At 41.7% G+C, this 11989-nt stretch overlaps 1 long non-coding RNA gene across 1 annotated transcript; it reads left to right on the top strand.

The window, feature by feature from the left end:
- Positions 1–6026: 6026 nt before the first annotated feature.
- Positions 6027–9550, top strand: LOC133273992 (uncharacterized). The gene is made up of 3 exons (XR_009744986.1): positions 6027–6177; positions 8868–9042; positions 9150–9550. It is a non-coding gene; the product is annotated as an uncharacterized LOC133273992 (long non-coding RNA).
- Positions 9551–11989: the final 2439 nt, after the last annotated feature.

Below are 11989 nucleotides of genomic sequence, written 5' to 3'. Positions count from 1 at the left end.
CTGATGTGAATTTTCCTCTGTTGATGCTGACTCTGGCTGTGTCCCCAGTCCATATCAAAGGGTCAATAACCCTTCCCAGCTGCCTACATGGAAGAGAAACTTCAGCTTGCGGCTCAGATGGGAGCTCTGGGGTGGTTGTACAGGTGCTTGGCCTTAACCCTGAAAGAAGCAGGGCCTTCTGTTCTGGGCCAAGAGTATATTTGGGCCCTGGAGAACATACAGAAAGTCCTGGCTTATTTCAGGGTTGAGGCCAAGCAAAGAGGATAGTAAGAGGAGATTTAATACAACTGTTTGTTGTAGGCAGCTACAAAGATGATGAGATCAAAACACTTCTTGGCAGTGGCAGGTGATAAAATAAGGGGCAGTGGCCGCGGTTTGAAGTGTGTGGGAGTGAGGTTCACGCTGGACATTAGGCAAAACTTTTCCTGGAAGAGGAATGCAATGTTGGAACAAGCTGCTGGTGGAGGGGGAGAAGAGGGAAGTCTTCATCCCTGGAAGTTTTCAAGACTCAGCTAGAAATACATCATCTCACACATAGCCTTTTCTCAATGGGCACTGGCACAAGCCCAGGTACATAGTTGCTCAACTGTCTCAGGACTGTGTCTCTCTTAACATTCTCATAAACTGCACACAGACTCATCCCCTCAGCAAAAATTGAGCATGTTTTACTGCAAAACTGAAGGGACAAACCAAACCTTTTCTTGGAGCAACTCTCCAGACTATGAAGGATATATCAGCATCAAGCTGCCCGTGATGCTGCTCCCCTCTGCATCTGCAGTGGGATGGAGACTTTTAGTTGTAAATCCATGAGCTATTTGCCCTTGGACCACTGCCTTGTTTTGTAGATGGGAGAAATGTCTGTATGAACAGTTACTGTTTTCCTAGTAATATGGTTATTGTCTGTGAGATTCCTTTCTCTGCTGGTGCAGCAACTGGGAATAGTGTGATGAATGACGAACTGGATGGTCCCAAAATTAAGGCGTTGTAATACTGCCTGGGAAAATGGGGCTTCCGTGTTCCTAGGTGGGGCAGTCCCTTCATGGAACATTTCCTGGGGGTCACTGTTTGTAAGCTGCTCACCTTCTGTTTTCCTGACTTATGATCCTACAAATTTGATATGCAAAAGAGCAAAGGACCACCAGCAGCCACTTTATGCAACAAGAGCAGTATGCTGAGTGTATAAAGTAGTATATAATGTTAAATACTGTGAATAATCATGTCCAAGGCATATCAAATTGGGATCTGAAAATTAATGGGCACTTTTGACCTTCTTTCTGTGCCTCAGCTCCTTGCCTATAAAATGGGAAGTGCACTACTTGCCCATTTTGCAGGGTGAGCAGCAGTTGATTAATATTGGGCAAGCACTCATATATTACATTTAAATGCTCTTCTGAAAAACCGAGAGAGAAATTATTAATTTTGCCTTTGGAGCAGGGCTTGGGTTGCATAAGAAGGCACAGAGACATAGTGCATAGTGAAGAGGGGCAAAATATTGAACAGCCACTCATTCATTCGGTATTATTCACTGTGTGTGAATAAGATACACAAACATGGTCTGAAATGATGCTGTGATTAAAGACCCCATTGCGAGACATAAGCACAAGAGAGCCTGTAGTGAGGTATCTGCTTAACTGGCAGTGCTCGATTTTGAAGCCTAAATGAATATATTTTAAAATGTCATTTTAAATATGGTTCCTCAGGACAGAAAGCTTATGTTTAAACAAAGATCTTTAATTTGATTAGCCAGGAATTGCATCCGTTTTTGCTTTTCAGTCTTTTAAATTAATTAATTATTAGAAGGCAGTGCCCAGAAATTAAATACTTACCAGTACAGGTACTAATGTGATTTCAGAGAAAGAATCAAATTGTAGGAGTTCTGGAAAGAGCCTTCTATTTAAATAGCTTCAGTCACTGAATCAGAAACAGTAACTACATCGGGTGACTCAAAGTACACAGCAAATACAAGTATCTCAACAGATACAGGGATCAGATAAAATCAATAATTCAGGTGTGTTTATGCAATACTGGAAAATTCCAGTGAACAGCAAATCTCTGTGTAAGGTACTGAGATTAAGGTTATATTTTTTCCAAGTGGTTCAAGATGAATAGAGGGTCCTGAATACAATGGATTAATTGTTAAATACTGGAGTTAAGTTTTCTCACTGGGGCAGTAGGCAAAAGGATGGAGGTTTGTGATGCAGAACAACACAGATGAACTATGAATCAGAACCAGTTTGCAGCTCTAAAGTATCAGCAGGACTGCAGTTGGTAATAATAAACAATACTGTTGGTGACAGGCATTTTACAAAGATTAGGGTTGATCTTCATCGCCAGAAATATTTTTCCTCAGCCCTGCATTTGCTGCATTTTTTCCAAGTATTTTGTGTTGCCTGTTAGCCTGTGGAACACTAGAGCATCTCTAGCATCACTGGGTGTCTCTTTGCCAAGTTCCAGGAATAGAAGAACAGCTACCAAGAAAGGTCATTTTTCTGGTATTCCGACTTGCACAGTGAAATGCAAGGCATTTGAAAAATAATTCTGGGAACTTGGCTGGTGCTCCTTGGGATTACCCATCCATTACCCATTTCCTCTTTTCACAGACCAAATGGCAGAACTCAAATGGGAAGGTTTCATGAGAAGAACAAGTTCCCCCGCTAGTGTTATACTTCTTCATCATGGAAGAGTAACATGGTGCATGATACCAGATTATCTTCTGCCATCTTCCTCCCAGGCGTATGGCTAACAGACACTAACTTATGCACACATGAAGAGGAGAGTGTCTTCCATCTTGTGGTACTGTAGTGCCATCAGTCCCCTCAGACCAAAGGAAGATACTGCTTAGCAAGGCGCATTAGAACTCCTGAGCTGCTGCTGCCTCAGTTGTGCTGGGATGCTAAAAGACATAATGTGAGACTATCTTTCAGGTCTAATTGCTACCTAAAGAACCAGGAGTGCAGTTTTGTAAAAAATAACATGAAGGTGACCTATAAACTGAATTAGTAAAATTAACCAGTCAAATTCCTTATGATCAGACTTCAGTGTCTCTGTGTCACCATCAGGTTTGGTTACTCCAGGTACTCAGAATCAGGGTCCTGAATTTTTCTCCCTTACTGCTATTTCTCTGCTATTTCTCTTCCCATTAGGATTAAACTGATATTAATTTTTCTTGGGAGCTAATTTTTTTTACCCATGCAAACAATTAATAGTTATTCTTAGAGCTAGTGTAATCTCTTGCATACAGCTGCCTTTGATTACCATGTTTCTGAGGCCCCCCTATTATTTTGCCTCCTAAGTGAAGCCTTATATGATATTATAGTCACAGCAGAGCAGAAACTTTGCAAGTCTGAAAGAACAGAGTGGAAACAGTTGTCAGAAGCTGGAAGCTTCAGTCCTGTTGCATGGTCACTGCCTGCTGGTCCCTAATGCATGCAGAGCAGAAGCTGGAGTTCGGTGACAGAAAAGTGTGAGGGACTTTCTGCTGATGAATCTGGAGTCCTGGTGGCCACCAGTATTACTCCTGAGTGTAAACCACTCAGCTTTTCTTTTTTCTGCATATACTAGATGGTTGCATAGGGTTGTGGGTCTAACACATCAAGTCAAGTGTCTGTGGAGGGGCAGAGCTCACTGGGATGGGTTTGATGCCTGTAAGATTGGGGCATTATTTTGGAGCAAGCATTTGGGCTTTCTCCTGAACAGGTGTGGAGGAGCCTTGCTTACTTGCAAGGTTGCCATGAGACTCACTGACTTGGTATGCTTAATCTTCAAGCGAAGAGAGAGAAATAAGTAGGAAAATGGGCCTGCATTTCTTGGGGTGAGTGATGGAACAGCTAATACTGCCTGGAGTGATGTCCGCCTTGGGTCAAGTGGGGCACAGCTACAAATCATGGGTAGCATCTACTAGTAATCCCACAGCTGCATCCTCTCTAGAGAAAGAAACTTACTGAGAAGTTAAAATATGTGCATTTCATTCCTAAAGCAAGGTTTTTAAGTTTGCTTCAGATATGTTATATAGAGATTATTTAAGTACAGCATTTCAGACCTAATTCTGCAAAAAGGCTTACCTTTATGGGTTGCATTGAAATAAGAAAGTATTCCAATCTTCGCAGAATTGATGCTCTCAGTAGAGCTGCATGGATAATTTTCTGATGCAACAGTTTTCAAATGGTTCAATGGCTGCCAAAACCTAACAAAAACAGTTTAAGGAAATACACTTTTTCATTCTGAAACAAAAAATAGGAAAATGTTGAGGAAAAGGATTTTTTTTTCCCCCGTTTTCCTATGGAATTTTCATAAGAAAACAAATAATTTCCTGAGTAGTTCCAGCTTTAAATAGTTTCTTTAACTGTATTGGTTTATTGACATGAGAGTACAGCAAGCTAAGGTGTTTGGTTTCTTTTTTCTTCAAAGGAGCACATGTTCATAGAGATTAACTATGAATAAAGGTACAGATAGAGATACTCTGATACATGCACAGATTTGGCAGATGCAACTTTAGCCACTAAAGAGCTAAAACCTACAAAGCAGTTTTGTCAACTATAGAAAGCCAAATATATATTTCAAAAAAATCAGATATTTTAAGTGTATATAAGCTGGCACACAGCTGTTAATTTTGACTTCAAGAGTGTAGCCTAGCTTTTAAAATGGTCATCTTTGATTCTCCAGCCTGTCAGCAGCTGCAGATACGAGTAGCTTTGTATATACAGTTTCTTTGGTAATATCTACTCTGCGCTGAAGCACAACCTTTGGTTTTGCTTTGTCCCCTGCCTGCTTTCCACCCACATGGCTGCACACACAGGGCACATCATGGAGGCAGCGGAGGGGCCACCTGCGGTGTGTCCCTCTTGGATGGGCTTTCTGGAAATACTTGTGTGTTTTGAGTCACCCTGCTGTGGGATTTGAATCTTTTTACTCTACCTATACTGTTTTTTATGTGTTTCAGAACAGGGGCAATTTCTTTCTCTGCAGCAGACTCAGCATCACAGATTTTACCAGGGGCCTCTAGGTGCTACCAAACTGCAGATATTAAGAACAGCTTGTAGGCCTGGGCACCAAAGTTTCTTACAACACTTATTTATTACCAGTCTCATATAACTCATTCATGGTAAACAATGCAGGTTTTATTATGTGTAAGTAATAGGAGACCTTTGCTTTTTCCACTAACAAACATGCCATGGGTAATTATTCCTGTATTAAAACGACATGTGGACATATTTGCGACATGCAACAGTTCCATTTCTTTGAAGAGAAGTATTATTCTAAACAAGCTTAGCCACCATTTATTTTGAGGGGCTCTTGCATTTCTGTGTTCGAAGCGCTTTGCGGCTTTCCTTGTCTATTTGATAATCATTAACATGTTCCGTTGTTAACCTTCAAGCAGCTTTGCTCGAAACTTTATATGCAACTTTTTAAACATTTGTCTTGCATTGCAGACTGTGGTTTGCTGGGGCTGTTTTTATGATCACTGGTGGTAAAATCAGGAAGATGAAAAATGGGTGTGTATTGAAGAGCAGCATATCCAGCGTTCTAAGTCTTAAATTAGAGTGATGAGCATAAACATTGCAAACAGAGCTTTTTCAACTCAAGTGCAATTATATTTGAAATTACCTACAATTACCAGTAACCATCTCAAAGCTAGAAATTAACTTTGTAGGCTCTCCTCCAGATGGATCAGCTGTTAAACGTGCTGTCTCGTGCAGCTGAATGGAGCGTAGGAAAAAGGGTGAGGAGGCATCTGAATGGCAACTATGCTGTCTTCTAGCTGAGGCAGAGCGTGTGCTGCTTGTCATGAATGCACGCATTTTCACTTTGAAATAAACCCATGCCACTCTTTGAGGCATAGTTTGGGAAACTGTGGCTTTACTCATCTCATTGGGCTCTGACCCTGGAAGCCAGTGCAGAAAGTGACCTTTTATTTTTGCTGTGAAAACTGGCAGAAGGACTTGTCTGCTTTACTCTGTAAGGCTGCATGGGGAGTGTGGGGAGGAGTCAGGCCCTAGCTGCTCCCCTGGCCCTACTCACCACCAATCCTGCTGTTACAAGACAGAAGCAAAGCTGCTGTGTGGCACCTAGGTTGCTGGGGAGACAACCCTATCTTTGCAAATGGGAACCCCATCCATCCCTTCATACCCCTGTATTGCTGTGCAATTTGCAGAATCCAACATCCAGAGGTGAATTAATGTGAACGGCTACCAGAGAAGTGAACACACTGCACCAGCTCTCATGGTAGTGCCTGGGTCTAGCTGAGTGACCTCCCTTTCTAATGTGGAGCTGGTGGAGAGCAGGCTGTCCCTGTCTACTTCCCTTGGGTCAAGTCATGAGCTAAAAGGTTACGTTTATGGCAGATCCACTTAACTGCTTGACCAGCTAGAAAGTAATATTTTCTAATTCCTGCTCTGCTTGATGATTTCCTGCTGTTATTTCTTTAACTGATCTTCATAATTCATTTAGCTAACTCTATACCAATTTCTTCCATAACCACTGTGGCCAAAGAAATTCAAGACTCTTCTCCCTCTTCTTCCACAATCAGTCAGTGCACAAGGATGTTGCCATGGCTCCATGGTTGCAGTGTACTTCACTGATTTTCAGCTGGTGGAGCTGAGGGAGGTATTTTGCCCAAAGCATCTCAGAAATGCTTGTGATTTCAGTTTCCAACATGGCTTTGAGCTGGGGAATGAGAACGTGCCAGGAGTGTCAGTGACAGCTTTAGAAATGGATTGTTTGCATAAACTTGAAAACAGTACAAGCATAAATGTATTTCCTTTGTTTAACTTTTCACTCTTGTTTACTCGTCTCTGCTTCTAAAAGGCTTTGCAAGTAAACTCTGCAAATCATTAAGTTTCACAGGCATTAATGAGGGCTGGGAGTTCTGGGATCACTCCTCAGCCCTGCTGTCCGGGACCTGAGGCACGGGGCAGGGCTGTAAGGCTCTGATCCACAAGCCATTGGAATCAGCGGGAAGATTTTTGCTTACTTTGCCTTGGAAACCTCGGAAACCTAGGAAGCCTCTGTGCCCTTGGGGTTTCACTGGCTCTCCATGGACAGCATCCATTTCCTTGGTGCTGTGATGTGATGTCTGTAAAGCTGTATGAGTCTCAGCCCCTTTTCCATGTGCTTCAGAGGTGTGTGGGCAAGTGACCTGGAAAATCAGACAGGGTCAGATTTCTTCAGTGCAGCTGATGAAAATAGAGACTTCTATGGACTCTAGTGTTCTTTGCTAGAGAAAAACTATTTAGACTGTGAGCTTTTCAGAGGAACAACTGTTTTTCAGTTCCATGTTTCACAACACCAATGCAGGGGAGTCCTAGTTTTTGTGCACTGGGGAGGAGCTTCAAATATAAAATAAATGTAAATCTAGGTCTCCTGTTGCCTTTCCTAATAATTCCTCCTCCCCTGCATTTATGTAGTCAGCCACTTTATTAAACCTATGCATGTACCTCTGTGCTGTCCTTGTTCTGCATAAAGTGTATGCAGGTGTTGGTCGATGACTTTTTAAATAGCTTCTAAAACTACCAGCTTTCTCCTTACCTCTTACAGTATCTCTAGAGGACTACAAGCCCTATGACTTAGTACTGCAGAGAAATTGTCAGAAGGCTCAGGTTCACTCTGCAGGAGTTCATGCTAGCACTGGGGTGTTCACAGGATTTCCACAGTTCTGGTATGCTGGACATGACTTGCTCAGGAAAAAGATTTGCTTTTACAGTTGAGGCTCTGAACTGACATGTGCATGAGCAAGAACAACATGGGAATTCCAGAACAATACTGGACAAGTTACTGAGGCCCAAATCTGCAAAGAATACCTTGTAGCTTGATTCCTGTTGAAATAAATAGGAAAGAAGTGTCTGAACATCTTTGTGAATGTGAATCCTTGCATATTCTGAAATGAAAATTTTGTCAACTTCCTACCTATCTAGTTTATTTAGACTAAAAATCTGTGAATATGAGAACTGTTTCCTCAGTGCATATGAGTGGAGCCTGGCATGAACTTTGTTGCTGCCAAGTCCTCCAAGCACTACCACATGTCAAAATATGTCACAGAGACTGGCAAATGAGCAAGAGAATGCAATGTGACAAGTTACACCTGCATTTTGGTCACTGTTTTTAGCCTGATATCCAAAGGGGAAAGAAAGATTTATGTAGTCATGCTCTGTGTGACTGTTTTGGTCCTTATCCCTGCTTTTTGCCCCCATCACTTTCTACCCCCAGCCCAGTTTCACCCAAATCTGAGAAAGTCTCACTTCTAACAGGTTTTATGCAAATATATGGCCAGGCATTGGAGAGAGATCTAATTTCTCCTCCTAGCACAGCGAAAGCTAAGCTCAGCTGTTGTTAAGACATCAGAAAATGGAAGGGAGCAGGAAATGGTTAGAACACAGTGTAAGGCAAGTGGGTACCAGAGAATCCACCCTTCAATTAAAGAGACAATTTTATGTGGATTCTCTAGTGTTTAGCATGATGCACAGTGAATGATGATTTCCTCTCTGAGGATTTTTCCTGACTCTGAGGGTCAGTCTGGGGATCTCCAGACACATTAGGTCAAGCAATTTCTTGCAGAGTGACCCCAGCAAGGTCAGGCTAATGACAAGTCTGTGGAACTGCTTGTGCCAGTAGTTGCCCAACATTGTGCAAACCCTTGTCCTCAGCAAATGAATACTCCTACCTGCCCCATGTTCTGTTTGAGGAGCTATGACTAATCACCATTGCTGGTGATTGTCACCATCTTATAAGATGTCAACATCTTATTTTCTGAAATCGTCTCTTACATCAAAATAAACCCTGAAGTCTTCTGATACAGGTTTCATTTGATACCACACACCTTATAGAACAATATATGGTTATTACTTTTCCTTTCTCTTCTAAAGGCTGCAGAGGTACCAAAGTCCATTTCTCAGACACAATCCTTGGAGGAGAATATTAACCCAGTGCCTTCAGTAAGCAAGGAGGATTTCACACATCTGTAATGTACATAGTCACCCTGGATCTTTTCCTTGTCTCCCAAACTGGAGAGCTGGGGTAGGTGGGATACTAAGCAATATTCCGGCTTTGGTGAGCCTCTGACCTTGTCAGATGTGTATTAACACTGTATTAACACTGGCATAAAAGTGTGGTTATTGTAGCTTTTCCTAATCCTGCCTCCTTTACCTTTCTGTAAGTCAGTACCACCGTCTGCTCTGAAAGCTCTACACCAGCTGCTTGTCCCCTGCAACACTGGATGAAACCTTTCCAGGGCTCCATGCTGGATCATCTAGTGGTCATATTAGGGCAGCCTAAGAGGCAAGGAAAGCCCTTCTTACTCTCCAACGTTGCTGTCTTCTCTGCTAGATTACAGCTGCAAAGAGAAAAGCTGCTTCTAAGCTTGGATTGTGCATATGATAGTAAAAAGCTCAGTTGCTATCATTGCTCATGAAGGATGACTAATGTGAAACTACTTCTCTTGAGCTGCCTGGTAGGTCCACATTTCAGCTTTGTTCAGTAAAGCGCTTAAGCATGTGCTTAGAATTAAGTGTGCTGCTGACTGGAGGCCTTGGACAATAAATATGCTACTGGAAAACTATCTGGACCATACATTTATTAGTCTGTCTAAAAGCCCTGTTATTTCTTCTTCAGTTCTGAAGTAAATCACGTCTTTCAAAAGCCACAGTTGTGGGTAAATGTCTGATTTTGATAGGCGCTGCATATTGCAGCTATTGCTGATTTTAACTAAACTTACAGATACTCACTACATACACAAATGAGACACAGCTTGGCTCCTTCCAGTGGTTTGGTGTTTTTTGAGAAATCCTTCTTTGAACAACCCATCTGCAGGCTTTTTCTTTTTTCTGTCTGTGTGGCCATCCTGCAATTACCTGTGGGTTTATGATCCTTCTCTGGAGACCAAGTTGGTTGGACAGTCTGGTGATAAAGAAAGATGGGAGTGATAAAATAGGGCAGAGTATGATATCAGTTACATGTGTCACATGAGTGTCATTCCAGATTTACATTGCCGCGACTTTGCTCTGGATCCAGCTTGAAGATTTGCTATAAATGGCCTTTTTAATAATTTTGGAATTTAGTCTGTTGAATAAAAATCTACTCTCGAGGGTTTGGGAACTTTGAGCAGCTCATTGGCAAAGTAAGTGGAAGGTAAATCTGTGGGAGTGGGAGGAAGAAACTAAAACATGTTTTTAAAGAGTTTATAGCTAGCAGGCCCATTCCTTAATCCCTGGTTCGATGCTGGTCAACAGTAAACAATGAAGAAGCTATACTTGCCTCTGAAATTAATTGACCATGCAAAGAAAGGCTGTAATTCCCTAAAGTGGAAAGATTTTGGGAACCTGCTTGAAGTATTCTGAAAGGGCCAGGGAAGTTCAGGTGAGTGCTTAAGCCCTCTTGGAAAACTGGGTTTCTGTGAGGTGGAGGGAGAGCAGATCTCCAACTCATTGTTTTTTTCTGAGGTGTTTATTCATAAAAACCATCTCTGATTATCCCCACACAAAGTCAAATGTTCAGTTCTGTGAAACCCCTTGAAAATAAGCATGTAGAGAGATGAATTCAGGAGCTGAAGTGAACATGAACTAATAATCAACATGAATCAATGGCATTGCCCAAATCTGAAGTCAGTGCAGAGCTGGGCCTTAAATCAGCTATTTTTAGCAGTCAGTAGTGCAAAAGCACAATCAGTCTATATTTATATCAGATAATATTTGTGTTTAGTGTGTAATTACCATCGACCCTCTTTACACATATAATTAACAGTTTGACATCACATCCCTCTGGGTTGACATCTGTAGGATTCAAAAAGGGCTCAGGATCTCCAAAGAGTGTTTTTGTTTCAGGTTAGACGTAGTCTGATTGTCTAAATTAAAGACATGTCAAACCACATGAAAAGTTCAGGACAGAAGGTAACCACACAGGACGTGGCATGCGGGCCAGGTAATCACAGTGGTGGAAAGAATGGCCGCACTTGCAAAGAGCCTACTCCTCTTTGGAAAAAAAATGCTCCTTTTTGTTTTTAGTAGGAAATAAAAATTAGTAAATGCAACCCCTGGCTGCAAGGAAGCACAAATAAAGCAAACCAGATGTTCATTAGCTAATCACTTGCAATTTTTCCCCCTCTTGTTCTTCATGGAGGAAAAAAAAATTGAGCATGTGGGAACTTGCCTGTTGAGAAAACATTTGGATCTTCAGTCATTTATCTGTTTCACCTCTGACTCGGTTCAGGCCTCCATTAAAAGGCAGGAGGGGTGCTATCAGAAAGAAAGGTCAGCAGGGATCACTGCAGATGCTTTTCAGCTGGGGCAACCCTTGAGGCTATCCTTGCTTTTGTGGGCACAGAGAATCAGTTAAAAACAAAACAGAAAATCAAACACAAGTCCAGTGAGTGCAGGGGAGCTTTGAACTACATCACTTGTGTTTGTCTTATTCCTAAATTATAGTGTCATTTTTGTACAGTGCTCATTATTATCGCATACATACATCAGGAAGTGTGTTTATTACAGTGAATACCAATGAATCCTGAGTGGCAAGCTGCTTATTTCCCAGTGTTATCAAAGGAAAGTAGCATAACCTGTATTCCCTTTGGACTGAGGTAATTTTCTTTTCCTCCCTGCATAAGATGAGACAAAAATAGGTACAAGTTCATACTGCAGTTGGTGGATTTTATCAATAACAAAATGCTAGTGCACAAAGCCATCTACTTGCATGAGCACCAAACCACATGCCTCTCTGTCACAGTGTTACTGCATTAGGCAAAATTACAGTAACTCAGCCAACAACTTTTTCATTAGTGGTACTCGCTTCATGCTTTAATAACTTTAATTTAACAGTGTTAATTTTAATGTACAATGACATAATGGTTCCTAGGAACCTGGCACTACACCATAGGGTGGGCAGGTGTAGGATCTTGCCTACAAACAAGTTGAAACATCCTCATAGTATCTTAGTTGTCATATGAAAACTGGTTCACTATGAGCTAGTTTACTTGGGAGCACTGGTGTGGGAGAGCTCAAACAGC

Source organism: Pezoporus flaviventris, unplaced genomic scaffold, assembly GCF_033815535.1.
Source record: "Pezoporus flaviventris isolate CSIRO_AGI_PZ_B2104156 unplaced genomic scaffold, CSIRO_AGI_Pfla_v1 ptg000035l, whole genome shotgun sequence".
NCBI classification, from domain to species: domain Eukaryota; kingdom Metazoa; phylum Chordata; class Aves; order Psittaciformes; family Psittacidae; genus Pezoporus; species Pezoporus flaviventris.
Note: the sequence above shows the minus strand (reverse complement) of the source record. Positions and strands in the feature narration are given on the sequence as shown.